The sequence below is a fragment of the Pan troglodytes genome, chromosome 3 (assembly GCF_028858775.2).
Source record: "Pan troglodytes isolate AG18354 chromosome 3, NHGRI_mPanTro3-v2.0_pri, whole genome shotgun sequence".
In the NCBI taxonomy this organism is placed as follows: Eukaryota; Metazoa; Chordata; class Mammalia; order Primates; family Hominidae; genus Pan; species Pan troglodytes.
Window position 1 is genome coordinate 144807863 of NC_072401.2, and position 21384 is coordinate 144829246.

Below are 21384 nucleotides of genomic sequence, written 5' to 3' on the forward strand. Positions count from 1 at the left end.
GGAGTTCTTTCTTTTCAGATGATCTTAAGATACTTATAGCTTGGCAGAGTCCTTGTGTCATTTGGTTGGGAAAAAAACAAGGGTCTAGAGCAGTCAGTGGTCCTTAAACTTCAGTGTGCATAACAATCACTGGGTAACTTCCAAAGTGAAGATTCTTGGGCTCTACCCTCCTTCTAATGTTTTTATTAAGTCTGGGTAGAGGTCCAGAAAACTGCAGTTTCTAACTTGAACCCCTGCTGATTCTGAAGTAGATGGTCCTTAGGTTATTCTTGGAGAAATCCTGAGTTGGGCATAGAGGGAAAAAGAAGACAAGAAATAAAATTCAATAGAAGTAAATACTTATAAAGAAAGCAAGAACCAAAACTGAGAGAGTAACTTTAACCTCTCTTCTGTGAGATGAAGGGAGTGAGTATGCTGTGCTGCTTAAAAAGATAAGCGTTTAGTTTTTTCTGGCAATGAATGAGATCAAACTGTCCTCCAAAGACGACATATTGAGAGGATTACAAAAGTGAAAAGGAATTTTTAGAAAGGTTAGAATATGAGAAAGTACCTAACTGTCGCCGAGAAACTCAAAAGACATGATTAAATCAAAGAAAGTGTTTTGTAGATATCTGTTTAAAAAAGAATGTGCATTCCTGAATCAAGAGTTTATGAATAGCTTAAAGATGAAGAGGAGAGATGAAGGAGGATTAGCTGTTCACCAGAAGTTCTGGTTATTCTGGTTATTGGATCTGAAAGCATATTATTAAAGTATAGTCTAGATTTCCTGGAATAGTTCTCATTTCTAATATTCTTTCCCATTGTTTTTATAATACATGTCTGATTTGCCCTAATTTTTGGTTAGTTGAGGTGTGGTTGATTTGTAAAAGAACACCAAAAGTGGGTCTACTTGACTGAAGAAGCTCTCTTGCTTTCCAACTTTATGTTTGTGTATGTGTGTGTTAAATGTATGTTTTCTAATCTATCTCTTTTAACCTAAACTTTGATTTTAAAGTCCATATTAGAGAAAGAGCAATAGAGACAGACTGACTCCACTTTAGAAAATTGGTCAAGAAGTGGACCAGGTGGGAATGGTTACTTAATCCTAGCAGAGGAATAAAGTACTTGATTTCCAGCTACCTACTGAATGCACTCTGCTACTAGACAGCTATTCTTATTTATTTTTTTTTTGACATATTATTTCCATAGGGGAACTTTATAGTTCAATTCAGTAACCTTGGAGAGAGATCCTGACCAAAAAAAAAAAAGAGAGGGAGAATTTTGGAAGTTACTTATAAAATGATGAGTATCACCAGCATTTGTTAAATCATTCTTTCTTTATTCTAATTATCTCTGTATTAAAGTATTGACTTTTCCACATACATGCTCTAGAAACCCAGGTTGTACTTTAGAACTTTTCACCACTATAGTATATTAACTAGCTTGCTAATCCTTTTTACTGTCTTTCATGTTCTCTCCCTGCCATCTGCTCACAAGATTTTATAGAATCTTCATATCTGCTTTGTAAGTGTTGAGGATCATTATTGTTATTGTACGAAGTGTCTACCACACCCTCTCATTGCACTGAGAGTCCGAGTAAGTTTAGTTAGTAGATCACTTTGCTCTGAAGTGAATAGAAGGGTTGTTGCTGTATGCTGGTGGAGACCCAAAACCAGCTTCTTCCATTTACTCTAGCAATCAAGGAAGGCTAGACTCCTGTGACTTGTACCCTGCACTTTGAAGACTGGGCTCAGGACTTGCTCTCTTCATTTCAGGTGACCTTATTTTCTTGCTTTCTTTTGTTTTTAAAATCGTACACTTGGTATATATCTTGGTGTATCTCCTTTTTATGAGCCTCTTAGTATTCCTAACTTTTTTTCAGATTTTTTTTTCTTCCTTGTAATTTATTCTAACTCATATACTGTTTAACATAGTGATGGGTGTTTCCAATGAATATTTATATTTTCTGAAAACAAGTGTAAATGCTCTTAGAGAGAAGCATAACATTAAATAGCTATCCAAATGCAACATTGAGAAATCACTTATAAATTTTCAGTGGGGGTATTTTAACTTACAGTTTTCCATTTTGAGTTTAACGTATAGAGAAAAAAAGGGTTACAAAATATTAGGTAAGCAGATTTATTGCCCTTTGCCTAAGTTACTAAAGGGAAGTGTTTCTTTTAAAAAAAACTTAGTGTAGAAGATTTATCATTAAACTATAATATACATATTTGACCTTGTAATATTTTTGTTTACTTATATTTGAATAGAAAATGTGCATAGATTCACTTAAAATGTGTAGTACATTGTTATTCATTATTTCTTTGTTTTAAGTTATAATTTTTAATACTCAGAGATTTCCAAATCTTTAATATCTACCTGCTTATGCCAGTGATTCTTAAATAACTAAAAAATACTCTTTTATAGTAGCTTTTATGCACAATACATTTTTTAGCAAATGTGCTTTGCCCCAAGTTGGAGAATTAGTTATATATTGAGAAGCCCATGCTTTTACTAAGTGAAATTGAAACATAGATACTGAAATATTTTTCATCCTTCAACTAAGTTCTAGCATTGAAAACATCTGTTTGTTTTCAAACAGGATCTGTTGTTTTTCTAAACCATGTACTTCCAAAGCAGAACAGATTTTCTTCGAGATTTTTATTGAAATACCTCAAGGAGAAGAAAATGACTCAAAGAGGATAAAGGCTAATTTTTCTTAATGAAAGAAGAAAAACATTTTTTACTCTTTCCATTCTTAATTTAGGCCTAGGAAATACCCTGAGTCCAAGGCCAGCTGGTTTCAGCATGCAGAGATAAGACTAGAACACAGCTTCCTGATGCCCAGACCAGAGCTGTTCTCATTACCATTTCTATATCCACCTCCATCTTTAGTGGGTTGCTGTGATTTCCAGCATTCAAACCCTTGCACATTTCCAGAGCCTTTTAGCTGTCTCGTGGAGCAGTTCATCCCAATTGCTGCCTTTTTAATTTTTATTTTCAATTGTGTTTAAAACAAAACAACAACAACAACAACACATAACATAAACTTGACCATCTTAATCATTTTTAAGTGTACGGCACAGTAGGTTAAGTATTCAGATTGTTGTGCCAGCCCAATCTGTCCTGCTTCACCGTTCAATCTCAGTAGCATTGGAAACAACAGAAGAGTCTTTATGCAAATACCTTTCAGGAAGGCGTGCACCTCACCTGTGTTTGCTCCTTCACAGTAGTAGGAAGTTAATTATGTGGGATTTGCTCACCTGATCCACACAGCTGATCCTACTGTAGTGCACATTTGGAAATCCCACACCCCTTTCTTCCCCTGAGGAAAAAATTCTTTCCTCATCCTAGATTCAGTGCTCTGTTTAATCTTGAGCATATGAGAATGAGTCACCATGGGTAAGAGTGTAATCTCATTTATACCTTTCTTCCAACCCTCCTTTAATTTTTTAAGTTTATGATACTGGATCCTGCTTTGCTACATAAGGGCTGGTGATTTGGAGACTAATTTTGGGAGTGCGAGGTGTTGAGATTTTTTTGGGGAACCAGTGCTTTCTGTTCTGCTGAACATGAAGCTGCATGGCCTAAGTTCTGAAATTCAGGCTATGTATGGAATGTCTGTGTGGATGAAGAAACAAGCCAATGCCTTTTTTTGGGTCGGGGCCGGGGGAAGGCTGGGAGAAAGATGAATGAAAATGTTAAGATAGTCTGATTTTGTGGGGGAAATATTCAAATTTTGAGAATTTGTGCAAACCAAAGATGAGCAGTTAGTTGCTTTGTGATTTTATTTTACCCACAAAAGAAATACTTGATACTGTGCTGAAGATGTTGTTGAATAGGTATATTAACTCAGATAAAATAACTGAGTTCTACTTTTGATTCCAGTTATCCCTATCTATGCAATGTGTAAATGCTATTTCCATTTCTTCATTAGTGGAATGAAAAACATTTCACTGGAAAATTGTTTTTAAAAAAGTACTTGTAAAGTACATTGGAATCTTTAGGATACTTTGAACATGGTGCTTAAAGAATGTAAATGGTTAATGCTTGCTTTCATACCCATAGAGGAATATGGGAGTGGGAGTCACTTGAATATCAAAATGAAACTCTGTATCCATTTTTAAATACAGTATGCATTTGAGCAAAGCCCTTCTCCCTAACTGCTTATTTTAAATTGGCAGTTGCTCAGCCAACAGTCAGTAATCTCAGTTAGCAAGTGTTTGGCACGCCTGTTTTAACCTGCACAGGTTCAGTTCACACAAAGAAAGGGAGGGTTGGGTTATGTGATGCAAACACCACGTTAGCCTCATTAACATATTTTGAATAACTGTATTTGAATATTTGCCAGCTAAGCTAGGCCATCTGAAGGCCTGCCAAACAAAATGGGGGTTTCTGCGAGGAGTGTAGAGATTTGAGCTTGTAAACTTTTTACTTTTTCTTCTTGAGGGGAAAGATTTTAGATGATGCTATTTGGAATACTTTCCATACCCTCTCAAAAGAACAGCCTTTTTTGTGTGTGTTTTAATTCTGCAGAAATTTTGGACTTTCTCTTTCTACCACCTTTTTATATATCTTTAAAAGAGGTACCATAGGACATGTCTCTGAAATACCTTTAGGTAATCTATCCTGGGTGGGTTTGAGTTTCTACTCAGCCTGTTTTTTTGTCTTTGCAGAATTTAGTCCTGAAGCTCTTTCTGTGAGTCTAGCTGGAGAACCTCTTCTGCAAACTTAATGTGTGAATACCAGTGGTTGGAACAGAACAGATAGGATAAACTAGGGTATCTGTAAACTCCTACCTAGTGGATGCCCAGATCATGAAGATGCCAGCCTGGTTCAACTCTATATAGTATAGACATTGTTTTTACAAGCCTTCAGTTTTGTGGCCTGACATCTGTATCTGTTCAGAAATACTTTTTTGACTTTGACACCTGTCTGGCTGAAACCACAACTTTGGACTCTAAAACTGGGCAAGGGAGGAGTCCATTGGAACCAGGGGTTATCAGATATTTTAATATACAGGGTTTTAAGGGTGAGAACGTGAGGCAGCATACACTTAGCTCTCTAGTTTTCATTCTGGGGGACAGGTGAGGGGAGTATCAAAATCACCAGGGAACTCTTTGAAAATCATTCACCTTGATTATTTTTTTCCTGTTTACCTGTTGTGAAGGGTGGGTAGGGATGACAGTGTGATGAGGTGGCATTTGAATCTAGAATCTGCGGAAGCTGTGGGTGCTGACCACAGTGTGGTAGTTTCCATAGTTTGGGCCAATTTGCAACCTGTCTTGTACTTACCCTTTGGAATGGAAAGATACAGTCTCATGATGCCAACTCTCATCCCTCCTTAAGTGTGTATTTAGTAGTATTTCCAGGAAATGATTCCTTCTACCCTAAGGGCTTTTTCCTTTCCTTTATCTCTTCAAAGATGGTTCTTAAGACTTAGTTTTAAATCATATATATATATATGAATTATCAGAAAGAGGGAAGAATAAATTTGAGCATTCCTATTTTTTTATACATGTTTTGTAAATCTCTCCTTTAGTGGAAGGGAAAGAGGATGCAACTATGCTGAGAAATGTGTCTGTTATGTAAATTGCTATTTTAAAAAACCACTTTTAAAAACTAAGAACCTAGGAAAGAACTCCAGTACGTTAAACCAAGCCCTAAATTTTCAACAGACATTTTAATGATTATATATTTTATACGTTGTGTGTACGTGTGTGTATGCCTTAAAGTTTTTAGATTGAAGTTATTAAATTTCACCTGTCTTTTGTGGCTCTTAAATGATTTACATGTAATTTTGTCAGTGATTCTTACATGATCACCATCTACTCATAATTAATTGTATAGACACAATTTTAAGTTTCATAGCTTTTTTTCCAGTTGAATTGTAACAGCCTGTTTAAAAGACAAATTTATAGGCGATTGTAATCTTCATGAAGCAATGTGAGTTGATGAATACCTTTGAATGTTGTTTCGGTATTTTTCTTTTTTATTATAAAATGTTAAATATTTCATTTGTAGAGCTTCTCTCATGTCAATTTGTTATATTTGACACAATAGGAATACTCATGCAGTGTTACCAGTTTCGTGATGTGCGTTCAACATCTCTGAAGGTGGTGAATATAAAATCTGTTTTTCAAACAAGTACACACATGAAACTAAAACAATTTATTCAAGTCCTAAAACAACGTTAGTGAAACTTCAGTTCTGCCACTGTGCCCACATTTAAGCTGATAGCATGTGTGTGTGAGAAGAAGATACACATTACTGATAATCTCTTTAGAATGCATTAATATTTTCAGGCCCAAATATGAGTATTCAGTAGGTTCATCAGATTAAAAAAGCTAAATGAAATTTAAATATTGACTTGTATGTTTCCTTTAATTAATTTTGGTGACTTACTAATTGGTATTTGTGGGGATACGTAGAATTTTTTGAATTGGTGTTTGTATTCTCCATGTTTTAGTTATAAAGCCCTATGAAGAGAAAGTGAATGAAGAGGCTGCCTTCAGGTGTAGTAAGGTTTAACTTGTATCCCGGTTCCAACTTGTCCTGCTGTCAGCTTGCTCCTTAGCTCCCTGGCTTATTTACATATTGTATAATCCAGACTGGCTTGTCCCGTTTGGTAGGTTGGTTATAAACTGCAGAGCTAAGTAAATGTGTGATAACATTTTAAATGGTATGAGAAGTTAAACAGTACTTAAGGAGTGATGTCGTAAAGAACCCCAGCTGTCAGGTGCCCGAGGGTTGGCCTCCTTTGGGGCCATTTCCGTTTTCTCTGAGTAACAGGAAATAAATGTGAAACTATAGTAAAGTCTGGTCAGATGATGACCCCCTCATCCAGATGAGATGTAGCATGCTGGATCTGATACTGAAAATGTTTGATACTGAAAGTAGAGTATTAACTATTTCCATTAATGAGTTTTGTACATAGGCAGAACAAATCAACAAAAAACCCACGGAAGCATTTTTATCTGTCTTTACCCAATATGAAAACAGTAAAGGCTAGACAAGTCCTGTTCTCCTCCTCCCTCGGTGTATAATGAGAGAACATTTCCATGTGCTTTGTGATGACCACTTCTAGTGGCTGCATGATACTGTGTCCAGTTGTAGGATTATTGGGTTTCCCAAAACATCACTGCTCTTCAGTGTTTAACATTATGAAAAGTTGTGCCTTATCCCCTGTGTGAGTGCTCTAAGCTCTCTGTAAGGCTGTGTGCCCCGGTCATTGTTGAGTATGTCCTTTTCATATTCATTTATAATCAGGCCAGCCAAAGATTGGAATCTAATGGTGGATGTCAAAGTCTTTCCTAGAGTACCTCTTCCTTCCCTACTGGGTCTCTCTGAGATTTTCAGGGGTTGCCAGTGGCAAAGGGTGTTTGTTAACCCCTAAAGTGATGGTGATGGTTTCTCCCTATCGTGTTATACTGTGCATTTGCTCCAATTTCAGGGTTCCTTGGTTCAAAGGAACGCCGGGGAACCCTAACTTTGAAGATCTCAATTTGGCAGCAACCTGCCTTTTTCCATGAGTCACTGTTAGTTCAAAATACCCAAAAAGAGATTCTCATTTCTGTAGGTTGGGCAAGTTGCAGCCTGCTTGATTTTTTAGTGTCTTTGGTTTATAATGATTTTAGAGAGTAGAAGAGGAAATGGCTCTTTGTTGTATGTTGCATAAAACTATATGGCCTTGTGCAAATGATCTAACTTTATATGAATCCTGGATTGAAGACAGATGTTTCTTTTGTATAAGTAGATTCACCACTCTGTGTCCTACTCTGAAATAATGAGGGGGAGAATAATCCCATATATATCACATCAATTTTAAAAAACCGGAATTCAAGAACTGGGAAATTTTTCAGTTTACATTCTCCTGATTCTGATTTTGTTTCTTATGTTATTTTTCTATTTTAAATTTGCTTTTATTATTTGAGATAAAACATACTTTGTTTCCATTCTAAGTTTTGTTTTTTGAACTAAAGGTTAAAAAAACCTGCATTCATGGAATTGTTGCCTTTTCAGTGGTTAACTGTTAGATTTTATAATCAGAAGATTGAGATCTTTAAAGGACAAAATGGAAAATAAAATTAGGTTTGGGGTAAGGAATCCTACTTGGACACTACAAAAATAGAAGGAAAAAAAGGTGAATGAATAATTGGCAAAACAAACTCTTTTTCCTGTAAGTTCCCTTTTCCCAAATTCTTGCCATCATGCTAAAAAAAGTTGTCTCGTGGGTTGATTTTTCTCAGAATCCTGATGCTTGTTGTTAATAAGAATTTTTTTCATGTGCCAAAGTTTTGTTTTTCGTGTGACTTCTGCGGCAATTTTGGTCTTACTGAAAATATTTTTTTAAGTACCGTGGTAAAAGTTACTGGTAATAAGCCAAAAGGAAAATTTAAGGTGAACTTCTATACAATTTACTTTTATTGACTAGGGGAAATCAAATGCATTGCCCAAGGTAATTGAAGTCAGATTATTGTAGGAGAAATATCAATTCTAATTAAAAACAAAGTGTGAGTGCTTATTTCCAGTTTCAAAACTTACATTTTTTAATTTCTACCTCATCCTTTCCCCAACAAGACATATTTTTGCTATCAGGCTAACATAAAGTGCTGCTACTGACTGAGCCAGCCTAATGGAATGGCATCACTGTTTCTGTTGGAATAGTTAAGCAGGGGGTTAAAAATTCAAGTTTTTGGGAAGGAGTTTTTTTTTTTGGAGGGATTTCTTTTGCAATACGCAACCTTCAGACATTCCAGAAAGTAACTGTGGATGCATTTTAGGGTATAGCCAGTGTCCTTTGCATCTTTCAGTCTGATAGGTAAAATCATATTTTAGATTACTATTAAAACAGCATGCTGATTTATTCATCTTGTCCTTCCTTTTAAGAAATATATTTCAGAAATGCTAGTAACATCTTGCTCAGCAGCTCACTCTGACACCCTGACTTACTCTTACTGGGGAGATCTCACTGTTTTGTTTGCTCTGCAGATCTTATAGTGGCCTTTGACCAAAGGCAATGAAATGTTACCTGACTTGCAGTATCAGTCAGGATTCTCAGTTACAAGCAATAGACATCTCTGACTAATTTAATCATAAAAGGAGTTTATTAAGAATATTAGGTAGCCACAGTTTCTCTGGAAAAGCTGAGAACTCACCTTGGCAGCTTATCAGCCAGGATCAATGATGCTGAACTGATCTGGGGAATATATTGCCACTGCCTCCTGGCACATGATCATAGGCCCTGCATCTTGCACCAGCACAGTCACACGAGACCCCAAATGCCACCACCGCTGCCTTTGGGAACTGCATCACTGCCCCTACCTCTGGCCCAGGTTTCTGTACGGTTCTTACTATTTGTAACTGCTTGAGATTCTAAATCTGGGATGGATTATTTGGTGGAGCCAGTGTACCTAGTAATGTGACTGCAGTCTGATTGCAGGGGTGGTTGAAAAAGCAGTTACTTGGAGTTTTCAGCTTTTGAAGTGTTGTGTGTGGTTTTTTTTTTTGTTTTTTGTTTTTTTTAAGAAACATGGTCTTGTTATGTTGCTCAGGCTGGTCTTGAACTCCTGGGCTCAAGCAATCCTCCCACCTTGGCCTCCCAAGGTGCTGGGATTACAGGTGTGAGCCACCACCCCTGGCCTGTAGTGTTAATTGTTAATGATTTTCCAAACATAGGAAGGAAAGTTCAGATGCTGGGTAACCTAAAAGAATCACATAAGTCCACCATACATGGCATACTGGAGGTGGAGGTGGAAGGATAGAAAAATAAGGACAACAGCTACCTTCCTACATTACTTAAGATGCTAATAATAGTTATGAGAAAAATGTTATAACAGAACCCATAGTTTCTCAGTATTTTCTTAATAGCAGCATCCATATGTTACCAGAAAGGGGTCCTGAGCCAGACCCCAAGAGACGGGCTCTTAGATCTCCTGCAAGAAAGAATTCGAGACAAATCTGTGGAGTAAAGTGAAAGCAAGTTTATTAAGAAAGTAAAGGAATAAAGAATGGCTACTCCATAGAGCAGCCCGAGGGCTGCTGGTTGGCTATTTTTATGCTTATTATATGCTAAACAAGGGGCGGATTATTCATGAGTTTTCCAGGAAAGGGATGGGCAATTCCCAGAACTGAGGGTTTCTCCCCCTTTTAAAAAGACCCTAAGGGGTAACTCCTGATGTTGCCATGGCATTTGTAAACTGTCATGGCGCTGATGGGAGTGTCTCTTAGCATGCTAATGCATTATAATTGGTGTATAATGAGCAGTGAGGATGACCAGAGCTCACTTTCATAACCGTCTTGGTTTTGGTGGGTTTTGGCTGGCCTTTTCTGTGCATCCTGTTTTGTCAACAAGGTCTTTGTGACAGTGTATCTTGTGCCCACCTCCTATCTCATCCTGTGACTAAGAATGCCTAACTTCCTGGCAGGGCAGCCCAGTAGGTCTCAGCCTTATTTTACCCAGCCCCATTCAAGATGGAGTCACTCTGGTTCAAATGCCTCTGACACATAGGCATAATACTCTGTTGAACAGTTGCTGTGTGCTTGATAGTTCTTTGTTTTATAATTTTATCTCTGATTCATACAACAGCCTTGAAAAGTAGACATTATTGTCCCCATTTTGTAAAGGAACTGATGCTCAGAGTAACTTCCCAAAATCACACAGTGCATATGGCAGTGCTGAAATTCAAACCCGCACGTATCTGCTTCAACACCTCTCTTCCTGCTATCATACCAGCATTCCTCCTCATAGAAATTTTGTGAAAAAGCACAGATAACCTCCTTGATTTAAACTAGAAATTTTTGAGAGTCCTGCATTGTTTCTCTTAATAATCCACTACTTATCGTTTATCATGAGTTGTGAGATCCTGCTAGGTTCAGGAGAGTGACTGGGACCAGAGCTACAGACTCAGGAGTCATAAGACCTTAAGAGCTCCTGGGTGCTGTGGGCATTGGTGAGGTGGTCCTGGGAAGAACTTGCAGAGTAAGAGAAGTAGTACTATAGGACCTAATGAAACATGAGCTGGAGGTGGGTTAGAAAGAGACAGAGTGGTTTTTATTTGGTAGAAGGAAAACCTGAATAGGAACCTGTTAGGGGAGCCCAAGAGCATAGTTGAAGAAGTAAAGTGTGGTTGGGAGCCAGGAACCAAAATAGGATAAGGTGGAAAATAGGCCATTGGAGTGGATGGCCAAGTGGGAAGTTATGCTCGCCTCTGTAGTTTGAAATCAAATTTGCAGAATCTTTACCTTCTCTGTGAGTATGCCATGAGGTGCGGTGATAGAACCCCTGCACTGTTTTAGGTTCATATACTCAGTGGACACATGCAATTTTGTGTTTGAATTTTTAGTTTCTTGTTTTTTAATGCTGCCTTTGCTCTGGTGGTCCTTGGGGCCACACCCAGGCAGTGAGCAGCCTAGGTGGACTAGGATGTTCCCCACATCCCACCCTAGAGTTACATCTGTTGCTTTAGAGGCCATCATCCCTCGAGAATGACTTAAATTCATGCTGGCCGTGGTGGCTCAGCCTGTAATCCCAGCACTTTGGGAGGCTGAGTTGGGCGGACAGGAGTTAAAGACCAGTGTGGCCAACAGGGTGAAACCCCATCTCTACTAAAAATACAAAAATTAGCCGGGCATGGTGGCAGGCACCTGTAATCCCAGCTGCTTGGGAGGCTGAGGCAGGAGAATCGCTTGAACCCGGGAATCAGAGGTTGTGGTGAGCCGAGACCACACCATTGCACTCCAGCCTGGGCTACAAGAGGGAAACTTCGTCTCCAAAAAAAAAAAAGAATGACTTAGATTCATTCTCTCTGTCTGTTATTTTGTATCTGCCCACATTGATGCTAATCTGCCACTTTCCTTCCTACGTGCATGGGCTTGTGAAATCTTCTGACCATTTATGCTATTTGTTTGTCTTTTTGCAAATCAAAAGAGCCTAATGTCACCTTAAAGCATCATGGTAATTAAACTTAAGAAAGGATGAGTGATTACAGTTTATTTAATTCCTCCCTCTTTAGAGAACTTCTAGAGTACACAGGCATAGACATACAAATTTAGTTTCAAGTAAGAATGAGAGTATACCTGAGCAGTTTACATAAAATTATGGGGAAAACTTGATATGTGTTGGAACAGACAATGTTTGTGGGGCTACGTGTCCAGAGTCAAGTCTGTCTCGGATGGGCCTTCAGCAGAACGGCTTTTTCCTGACATAGGTGCAGCCTCATCCTATGCGTGCTCATCACAAGAGCATGTTTCTCCTTTGTTCTGGGGGATGGGAATTTCCTTCCTTTGATTCCTTTCTCTTCACTCCTACAGCCCCAGTGTTTGCTTGTTCACTCCCCACGTCCCACATCAATGCCAGTCAACTCTGGCCTGCACTAGTTGGCATCGAGATCTGTGAAAAGGAGTAGAAGCAGGGGAGACAAAAATTAAAGCTCTCCCTGCATCTACTTTTTTTTTTTTTTTTTTTTTTTTTTGGAGACGGAGTCTCACTCTGTCGCCCAGGCTGGAGTGCAGTGGCGCTATCTCCGGTCACTGCAAGCTCCGCCTCCCGGGTTCATGCCATTCTCCTGCCTCAGCCTCCCGAGTAGCTGGGACTACAGGCGCCCGCCACCACGCCCGGCTAATTTTTTGTATTTTTAGTAGAGACGGGGTTTCACCGTGTTAGCCAGGATGGTCTCGATCTCCTGACCTTGTGATCCGCCCGTCTCTGCCTCCCAAAGTGCTGAGATTACAGGCGTGAGCCATCGCGCCCGGCCCTGCATCTACTTTTTAGTTATTTGTTCCTCATCCTCTCTACCCCATTTGTGAAGCAGATACAGGTAGAGGAAGAAGGAGGGGAAAATGATACCTAACATTACTAATATTCTTTTCTCTTCATCATACCCCTACTCTCCATTCACCCTCATCCCCATTCTCTTTTCTAATCCTTCAGTATCTTTCTTCCCTATTAGACTGTAAGATCCAGAAGGATAAAAGCCATGTCAATGTTGGTCTCTAATGTGCCCCATCAATGTCTAGTACAAGACTTGACATATAGAAGACACCAAGATGTGCTTGCTTGGTGAATGAGTGAGGCATGAAAGGGGGATTGGGGGAGTACACTGTTTTTCTCTATACCCCTCTTGACAACTTTACCCTGTTCTGATTTTTCACCTGTGTATCCCCCAATCTCTGATCTTGAAGGCGCCTGCCTCCTGGCCAGCAGCAAGAACATGGTTCCCACAATGGATGCTGAACACATTTTCCCATAGAGCATTTTTCTACATGGTGGTTAGTGTCTGTTGGAACTATACTGTATACTTAAGGGAGCTTTCGTGGCTGGCCATAGTACCCATAATGTACAACATTGTTTTTATGGGAAAATGCATTGAGTTCAAATGAATCTACTTACATGCGAACTTTTGGATTAAAGCTTTTCCATTAGTTGGGGACTACCATTACATGTTCTCCTGTCAGGCTTTTATTCATTACTAATACATAAATGAACAATAAGCCATTTTTTTTGGAGAAAGACCAGAGGCAGAAGTCTTTCTTTCTGAGATTATAAATCATTACATTAAAATGAATTTCATTCATCCAACAAACATTGCTAGTTTATTTCAAATGTATTTATAGGGTGCCTGGCACATGTAGGGCTTTGTACAAAGGAATCATACGTGAATAAAATAGGGACCCTATCCTGGTGAGGTCATAGTCAGATTTCTGTTTAAATCGAAATTAGCCTCATAGTCCACAAGGTCACTTCCAGCTCTGAAATTCAGTAATTCTGTGATTTTTATGCTGTATTCATTTGTGTATTTCCTTGTTGTATGTGGTTCTGTTATCAAATTTATTTTTAGATAATAGAGAAAGCATATTTACATTCATTAATAACAATTAAGAGCAGTAACCCCACCATTATAGCTTTTAAATAATTCTAAATTTGTTGTTATTTATAAAAATGAAAAACCCAGGAACAAACCATTTAATTCTAGCTTTTTATTATAAAAAGAGTAGAGCCACATACATTACGAAATTGACATAAAAATAGAATGACAGAGACTTGACTTTAAAAGTTTATTCCATAAGGATAATATATATGGGTGTTGGGATTGCAAATATTTTTGTGTTTTTTCTAAATGTGTTTCTGTAGTTTTCAAAGTTTCTATATTAGGTATTCCCTCACTATCAGTAAACACTGTTATTGTTATTCCCTCACTATCACCTCATATACATACATACATACGCAGGCACACTCCTTCCTTGTTATTGCTGAATAGTATCTCATTGTGTGGATATATCACACTTTATCCAAAATGGACTACACTAAATATTATTATATTATTATTTTGAGACATGGTCTGGCTCTATCGTCCAGGCTAGAGTGCAGTGGCATGATCTCGGCTCATTGCAATGTCCGCTTCCCAGGCTTAAGCCATCCTCCCACCTCAGCCTCCCAAGTAGCTGGGACTATAGGCATGTACCACCATGCTCAGCTAATTTTCTTGTGGGTGTGTTTTTTGTAGAGATGGGGTTTTGCCATGTTGCCCAGGATGGTCTTGAACTCCTGGGCTCAAGCCATCCACCTGCCTCAGCCTCCCAAAGTGCTGGGATTACAGGTGTGAGGCACTGGCCTGCCTGGATTACACTAATTTTTGAATTGAAAATCACATGGTCCTCAAGACCCTCCATAATTTCCCAGGCTCATTTCTCTTACCTGTCTCTGTCCACGTCTCATGTCTTTCGTGGTTGGGTGCCATTCCTTCTTTAAGGACTATCTCAAATGGTACTTTTTTCCCAAATTTTTTTCCCCTTGATTGAATAACAGTATTTACTGTATTCTCACTGTATTTTGTCCAGGCCACAGTTTTGGCTTGTGCTTTTTGTTACTTGTATAATTGTCTCTCATTTCAGATTCTAACCATGAGACAGGGACATTTCTGTTGGTATCAGAAATAGCCTTGCAAAAGCTGGAATGTAGGGTAAATTGGTAGTTATTATTTCTAATTGGGAAGCTACAAAACTTTGTCTCAGGAATTAAGGAGGATAACTACATTTTGGGAGAAAACCTGTCTTCCCATCGTTGATACAGTGATCTAATGTTGTGCACGTAATTGGAACTCAATAAATGCTTGTTGAAATGGACCCAATATCTGGTAGTGGGACTGGGGGCATTTTCAATGTCCCTGGAAAGGAAATTTGATATTTATTTATACAATATACTTAGAAGTCCTAAGTTTAAAAGGGAGAGAGTGAGAACATACGTTGGTCAAACGAAGAAAATGTATATAAAGTACCTCTTTGCAGGAAAGCCCCAGAGCCATTGCTTTTCACTTTTATATTGGACATGCCATATTTGGATATGGTCAGTAAATGTTTGTTTGTTTGTTTGTTTGTTTGTTTTTCTTTACAGAGGTATAAGTTCCAATACCTTAATGAAACAATCTGTAATAAATTCTCCTGTAAGTGCAAAGGCTGAGGGTATGTCTTCCATGTTTTTTGATGCCCTATTTGGATCAACCTTAAGTCAGAGATAGAAGTGCAAATCAGATGAGGGTTTTTTTTTTTTTTTTTTTGGAGACAGAGTCTTGCTGTGTTGCCCCAGCTGAAGTGCAGTGGCACAGTCTTGGCTCACTGTAACCTCTGCCTCCCGGGTTCAAACAATTCTCATGCCTCAGCCCCCCCAAGTAGCTGGGACTACAGGTGCCCACCACCATGCCTGGCTAATTTTTTGTATTTTAGTAGAGATGGAGTTTCACCGTGTTGCCCAGGCTGGTCTCAAACTCCTGACCTCAGTCAGTCCATCCGCCTCAGCCTCCCAAGGTGCTAGGATTCCAGGCGTGAGCCACTGCTGCTCGGCCAGGGTCCTTAAGTTCAAATCATGGAGCAGTCCACAGAGCACTCTTCTCAGGTGCAGAGTGGAAAGGACTTTGATCGTGGACTAGTATTTTTAGTCACATCCACAGGCCTTTGAAAGGGAAAAAAGATATTATTGATAGGTCCTGTTTTTTGAGGAAAAAAAAAAAAACAAGCATTCCTAACTACCTGGCAAATAATTTCTTCTATTCTAATGATAATTAATTTATGTGATCAAAGATCAGAGAAAGGGAGCCATAGGCAGGACAGCAGCCCAGTATTGGTACCACACTCTTAGGGATCTCTTAATTTTTGTTTTCTTCATCACAGTTGTCAGTTTTCTTACACTGTGCTGTATTTGGAGTGGATGATGCTGGTGGTGATTGTCTAAAACTTAGATATTTAAACAGTTTGAAAACTTGTTGGAGTAGGAATTATAAAAGCTTTATAGTTTTCATTATCTTCTCCATTCCCACTCTTCCAAGTTACTACAAATATGCCTAATTTTTATAAATATATGCAATTTAAAATGTTTTAATTGTAATATACAAGTAGTTCTTGGCAGTAGATTCCTTCGGAGATTTTTCTTCATATTTTATAGAGTTCTTCAGATTTTTTCCTCTTTGCTTATAATACTTATAAAGTTATATTTATTTTCTTTTGTCTAAACTCATTCAATGTGCATTTTTCTCACCTGCTCTTTTGTTTGCTTGCTGTGATACAAGGCTGTATAAAGAAATACTTGGTGCTTTCTGTGACAGCAGGCCATATAAAGAAATATGAACTCTTTTTTTTCTTTTTGAGACAGAGGCTGGAGCGCTATGGCGCCATCTTGGCTTACTGCAACCTCTGTCTCCCAGGTTCAAGCGATTCTCCTGCCTTAGCCTCCCAAGTAGCTGAGATTACAGGTGCCCACCACCACACCCGGCTAATTTTTTGAGATGGAGTCTTGCTCTGTTGCCCAGGCTGGAGTGCAGTGGCATGATCTCAGCTCATTGCAACCTCCACCTTCTGGGTTCAAGCTATTCTCCAGCCTCAGCCCCCCGAGTAGCTGGGATTACAGGTGTGCACCACCACGCTCAGGTAATTGTTTTATTTTTTAGTAGAGACGGGGTTTTGCCGTGTTGGCCAGGCTGGTCTCAAACTCCTGACCTCAGGTGATCCACCCACCTTGGCCTCCCAGAGTGCTGGGATTACAGTTGTGAGCCACCGCACCCGGCCATTTTTTTGTATTTTTAGTAGAGATGGGGTTTCACCATGTTGGCCAGGTTGGTCTCAAACTCCTGACCTCAAGTGATCTGCCTGCCTCAGCCTCCCAAAGTGCTGGGATTACAGGTGTGAACAACCGCAGCTGGCCAAGAAATACCAGCTCTTACCAAGCACTTTAATTCATTTAGTTTTTCACTCTGGCTACAGTGAGAAAAGACAATGTTTTTACACTTGATATACTTTTTATAAGAAAAAATCAATGCAGGATGAAAATATCCTGTTGCTCTAGTAATTCCCACAGAAGGTCAGCCTCAATAATAGAAGACGAAAAAAGTTTTGTGGTGTTTGCTCTTTTATAAACTCATATTTGGAGAAGGAACACAATATATATATGATTTCCTCATAACTGCTGTTGGTGCCCCAGATTTGATATTGTTGCATGATAACCTGACATTGCTTCCTGCTTCTGAAGGAATGATTGGATTTGAAGCCAACATGCTTGCTAAACCGGGAAGCTGCTATTACAGAAGGCACAGGAATTCAAGCTGCCTATGCAGTTGTGCTGAGACATGAGACTCATACGTTGTGACCCGTGCCTATTGTATGTTTCCCCATCATTATAACTGTTTTTGAAAACTGGCTTCAAATAAGCAAAAGGCCTAGTGTTATTTCCATAGCAGCACTAAAATTAATGAATAAGAGTTACAGAGTTGGCTGAATATAAAGGAGATATGTCTAACAATTACAGTTCTCCAAAACCTAGTGTGCTCCCTCTTTGTCCTTGTAAGTGGTCAAACAAAAATGGCATAAGCACTCACTTAGGTGTTGCATTGGTCAGGGACCTGGTGGGAGGCGGATGGCACACACAAGTTGGATAATTTGGGGAACATTTCATAAAAAGACAGTAAAAATGTAGGGTATAGTAAGAATATACAAGGGCAAGTAAAAGGGTATGGGGCAAGGGCTAATATCTGTACATGAGGAAGAAAGAGGAGGAAATGTTATCAAACCACTGGCTGTGTACAAATGGCTGCCTTATAGGAGCTGAGGTCTGCAGTCAAGGGAGACTGTCCACTGAGAACATACAGGGACACAGCCAGCAGTTCTGTTCCCTGACCTGGGCTCTTCTGTCTCCAGCCATTGTCCCTTTTGACTAAACACAACCAGTGTAGGACAAGGATTGTTGCAGTCCTTGACAGATCAGACTCTTCAGGCTCAAAGAGTACAAATAGGTGTGGAGTAGATTGGAGTTAAGTGGAAACAGTCCTGTGCAGATGTTATAGTGAGTGGGATATCCCTGCTGTCCTCATTGATAGTACAGAACTCTTTTTTTTTTTAAATTAAAGTTCTAGGGTACATGTGCACAACGTGCAGGTTTGTTACATATGTATACGTGTGCCATGTTGGTGTGCTGCACCCATTAACTCGTCATTTACATTAGGTATATCTCCTAATGCTATCTCTCCCCGCTCCCCTGACCCCACAACAGGCCCCAGGGTGTGATGTTCCCTGCCCTGTGTCCAAGTGTTCTCATTGTTCAGTTCCCACCTATGAGTGAGAACATGCAGTGTTTGGTTTTCTGTCCTTGCGATAGTTTGCTCAGAATGATGGTTTCCAGCTTCATCCATGTCACTACAAAGGACATGAACTCATCCTTTTTTATGGCTGCATAGTATTCCATGGTGTATATGTGCCACATTTTCTTAATCCAGTCTATCATTGATGGACATTTGGGTTGGTTCCAAGTCTTTGCTATTGTGAATAGTGACGCAATAAACATATGTCTGCATGTGTCTTTATAGCAGCATGATTTATATTCCTTTGGGTATATACCCAGTAATGGGATGGCTGGGTCAAATGGTATTTCTAGTTCTAGATCCCTGAGGAATCGCCACACTGACTTCCACAATGGTTGAACTAGTTTACAGTCCCACCAACAGTGGAAAAGTGTTCCTATTTCTCCACATCCTCTCCAGCACCTGTTGTTTCCTGACTTTTTAATGATTGCCATTCTAACTGGTGTGAGATGGTATCTCATTGTGGTTTTGATTTGCATTTATCTGATGGCCAGTGATGATGAGCATTTTTTCATGTGTCTGTTGGCTGCATAAATGTCGCCTTTTGAGAAGTGTCTGTTCATATCCTTCACCCACTTTTTGATGGGGTTGTTTGATTTTTTTCTTGTAAATTTGTTTAAGTTCTTTGTAGATTCTGGATATTTGCCCTTTGTCCGATGGGTAGATTGTAAAAATTTTCTCCCATTCTGTAGGTTGCCTGTTCACTCTAATGGTAGTTTCTTTTGCTGTGCAGAAGCTCTTTAGTTTAATTAGATCCCATTTGTCAATTTTGTCTTTTGTTGCCATTGCTTTTGGTGTTTTAGTCTTGAAGTCCTTGCCCATGCCTATGTTCTGAATGGTATTGCGTAGGTTTTCTTCTAGGGTTTTTATGGTTTTAGGTCTAACATTTAAGTCTTTAATCCATCTTGAATTAATTTTTGTATAAGGTGTGAGGAAGGGATCCAGTTTCAGCTTTCTACATGTGGCTAGCCAGTTTTCCTAACACCATTTATTAAATAGGGAATCCTTTCCCCATTTCTTGTTTTTCTCAGGTTTGTCAAAGATCAGATGGTTGTAGATTTGTGGTATCATTTCTGAGGGCTCTGTACAGAACTCATTTTTATGAAGAATCATTGACTTTCAAAAATACTTGAGGTTACCCAGTTCAAGCATCCAAAAATACAGACTTCCTGTTCATTCAGCATCTAGTTTAATGTATTCAATTATGGAGAGCAAAATTTTACATTATGAAACATCTTGGCTGGGCATGGTGGCTAGTGCCTGTAATCCTGGCACTTTTGGAGCCCCAGGTGGGTGGATCACTTGAGGGCAGGAGTTCAAGACCAGCCTGGCCAACATGGTGAAACCCCATCTCTAGTTTAAAAAAAAAAATGTATCTTGTTCCATTGTTGAACAACTGTAGAAGGTTATTCTTGCATTGAAATGTTCCTTCCTGTACCTTCTGTTGCTTGCTAGTTCTTCCGTTTGCTATTCTCTTGCCTTCTGTCTTTTGGTCCCTTTATGACATTTTTGGTGTTTGTTTAACAGGCATTCACTTATTCAACATCTATTTATTGAATGCTTGCTATAGGCCAGGACTTGTTCTTGGTGCTGGGTATTCAGCTGTGAACAAGACAAAGCTTCTGCCTTACATGAAACTTACATTGTAGTAGGTAGAGACAGACATTAAGCAAATACATAATATGGTCTCTGTAGGTGATAACTACTGAGATTAACAGCAGTTAACCATGGTCACAAGAGAAAACTGTGGCTTAAATTGGGTCTGAAGTCATTCTGAGTCAACTGTGTAATGCAGTGGCCAAAAAGCCTAAATTCATCTTAGACTATTTGAATCAAATGGCCATGTTAGAGAGGTCATGTTTGCTTTCTTATTGTCAAGCTGAGCCTGGTGTATAGCATTTACGTTTTGAAGAGATATTGGCAAGTGGAAACTTGTTCAGGGGTATCCCCATGATAGCCTTGTAAACAGCTGAAGAAAGCCATCATATTTGCATGGAGTGTTCCCTAGGCCAAACCTTTCTGGTTTAGCCAACAGTTTCTCAAATGGTATGATGTCTATACTCTTTAACTGTCCTGGTCTTCCTCCAGATAATTAATTTCCTCTTAAAATGATGCTCCCAGAATTCAACTCATCTTTCCAGATGTGGTTTCAACTTAGGTAATGCTTATTAGACTATTTCTTCCCTTGATCTGGTTATTTAATTTTAGTAATGCATCTGAGGATTGAATTTCCTTTAAAAACACACACACACACACACACATCTGTGTTACTTGACTCTCAGTGTTGAGCTAGGCTGTAAAGCCAGGTCTCCAGCACTTCTGTTCGTACAATTTATGTACATAAATATGTTACCCAACATCTCTATTAAAATGTCATCTCATCGCTGTCTGTGCAGTATTCTACATTAAGATCCTTTGGAATATTGTCTTTCATCTAACTTGGTGTTGTCTACATAATTAACAAGCATATTCTCAAACTTCATCTAGGTGTTTAATATAATTGTTTAATTAAAAAAGAATAATAGCACCAGACCTTTCCTTCAGATTATAGCAGCTCAATAATTCTGTTTTAGTATGACATTTCAAATAACTGTGAACAGCCTTAATATGTCATCCATTTTACATTTCTGCATTTTATCCAAACATTTTGAAAAATGAAGATACAGTCTTCATTTCATGATGGCATTTCCATCTGGTACTAGGCTTAACAAAAAACATACTAGAGGCCAGGCTTGGTGGCTCACGCCTATAACCCTAGCACTTTGGGAGGCCAAGGTAGGCAGAT

The 21384-nt window shown here is 39.0% G+C and overlaps 1 protein-coding gene across 5 annotated transcripts in view; it reads left to right on the forward strand.

Moving 5' to 3' along the window:
• GAB1 (GRB2 associated binding protein 1) overlaps positions 1–21384 on the forward strand; it is a 136398-nt gene that overhangs the window by 16063 nt on the left and 98951 nt on the right. The gene's annotated exons all lie outside the window — the stretch shown is intronic.